Source organism: Nicotiana sylvestris, chromosome 3 (genome assembly GCF_000393655.2).
Source record: "Nicotiana sylvestris chromosome 3, ASM39365v2, whole genome shotgun sequence".
Classification (NCBI taxonomy): Eukaryota; Viridiplantae; Streptophyta; class Magnoliopsida; order Solanales; family Solanaceae; genus Nicotiana; species Nicotiana sylvestris.
This window is the reverse complement of record NC_091059.1, coordinates 82,423,467-82,425,717: the sequence shown is the minus strand read 5'-3', so window position 1 is coordinate 82,425,717 and position 2,251 is coordinate 82,423,467.

Sequence of the window (2,251 nt, the reverse complement as noted above, 5' to 3'; positions counted from 1 at the left end):
CCAAATTCGGGCGAGTGAATCCCAAATCTCTAACCCACGCATCCCTCCTTCTCTCATCTTGTCGTTGCTAATGGTTTCTGACGCAAGATTCCCCTCCCCTCTCACTCGCTCGAATTCAAGTTTTATCATACGATTGGAAGGTTCTGGAGACGAGATGCTGGATGAGTGTGAGGCGTTGGATTGATTTCACTCAATCCGAGCCCCACATTCATCAAGGATTCATCTTCAAAAGAAGCCTTATCCGATTTTGTGAAAGGGGACTCGGGGAACAAAATTTGGAAAAAAAAGTTGAAGGGTTTCTTTAATTTCTGGTTTTCTGATTTTATTGTCCGCTTTGAAGAGTTCTTTCAAAAGTTCAAGAGAAAACATATATACAATTTTTATTTTTTGAATCCATATTTGAGTTCCAAGGAGATAAAAATTGAAGTTCAAGCTTGGTTTTCTACCGTCGTCTTGCTGATTTGCTGCTGAACCTCGCTAGGATTTGGAGTCGAGAGGTGTGTTGTCAAGTCTATAATTGTTATAAAGGAGACTTGCAATTTCAAGTTCATTTCTTCTCCGTCTTTCCATTACTCATGATTCTGTTTCGTGTGTTCATGTTTTGTTATGATTTTGTTTTAGACTACCTGAAAGTCAGTGTTCATTGTCTGGTTTAAATGTTGAGTTCTTTTGGCCCTGATTTAGGTCTTTTATGTTCTTGTTTATTCTATATTGGACGAGTGATTGTACACACTGATGTAATGGTTGTGGTTGTGTAAACTCGTCCCATTTGTTTCGTAAATTTGAGCACTGAAATAGAGTCATGAAGTTCTAAAGGTTGAAGCCTGCTTGTTTGATCATTTTGTTGGTTTGGCCGAAGTTTAAGCACTAAGTAACTTGTCTGCTTAGATCACTCTTAAATTAGTGAGCTCAAATTTAGGTTCTTATTGATTTGCGACTAGCTGAGATTTTAAGGTAAACTATGTTCGACTTGTGTCGATTTCTCTGATGCATTGTAGCTAAAATCTGAGTTCGAACATAAACTGCTTGTTGAGGATATGATTTTACTTGTGATCAAATGTTTTGGGGACTGTTATTGAATGCATTTTAGTTGATGGCAGCAGTAGCGACTCGAATTCAAGCTGTTGTTCTGGAAATGTATGAACTAAGTTGGTTTCCCTGAATTGAGAGTTTTTATCGCAAATCCTGAGCTGCCTTTTTGTTTGAGTGTTCAGAAGATCTCTGTTGACATTCTTATGATTTCTGATGTACAAAACTCCAGTTGCATCTAGATTTAGCAGCCAGTCTTGCACAATTGTTTTTTTCCTTCACTGGTTCTGCGAGATCTCAGTTTCTGTAGTAGCTGTGCATTATTTGTCCCTTCCAGATTTCAAATTATGTGTGGGACTATTACTATTCATTCTTTTGTCCATCGTGTGCATAACCTACTGAAACAGATGGCTTGCATTGGCAGCCAGGGAATTGGGAATGTTGTTTAAAAATGTGATTCATCTAGTTCATGGCTACATATCTTAGCATCCGGTTGCATCAGTCTGTTGCATAGAGTTAGCTGAAAATATCAAACTAGTATGCATGTTGGCTAGCATTTAGCTTCATCCAAAAAATAAATTTTGTTCATGTTCTAGAATCAGCATCCCTGATGCATCTATTATGGTTTCATTAGTTTCAAATAGTATTTGTTTCACTCCCACTCTATCAGCAGGTTAGTTTTTGGCTTTTGGTCAATTTGCAAGGTCGATGGGTTTTTTATAAAGGCACTAGGCAGTCAGCACATCCCCATGTGAACTATAGCTTAGGATTCTGCCAGTTGCTTGTCCTTCTGAAATCAGCATAGGTTTGACGGGACTCTAGTTGGCTCTTATCGTATTTTGATCAACCAAAGTGTTTACTTGTTGCTTCACATTCTTCTTTCCATGTATGATCTGAGATTTCATTCTCTTTTGTTTGGGCTGATATTTGATCTGGATAGTCATTGAAATGTGCAGTGATCGCAGGAAACACCATTTTGGGAAATAGATTTTTTTGAGTAAGGTTGAAAACATTTGTGAAAAGTAAGGCACATGTATGAAGTTTCTTTGCATTGCTAGTTAGAATTCAGTTGTGGCATAGCAGCCAGTTTGGGCCATGGAATCATTGGTTCCTTAATTTAAAATAAGGGATTTGGACCTTATCATGTCTCGGACTTGAATGGGCTGCAGCTTCATAAGTCTTGGGCTTCAGTAATTTGGTCCAAATGTTTTGAGGCGTGCCA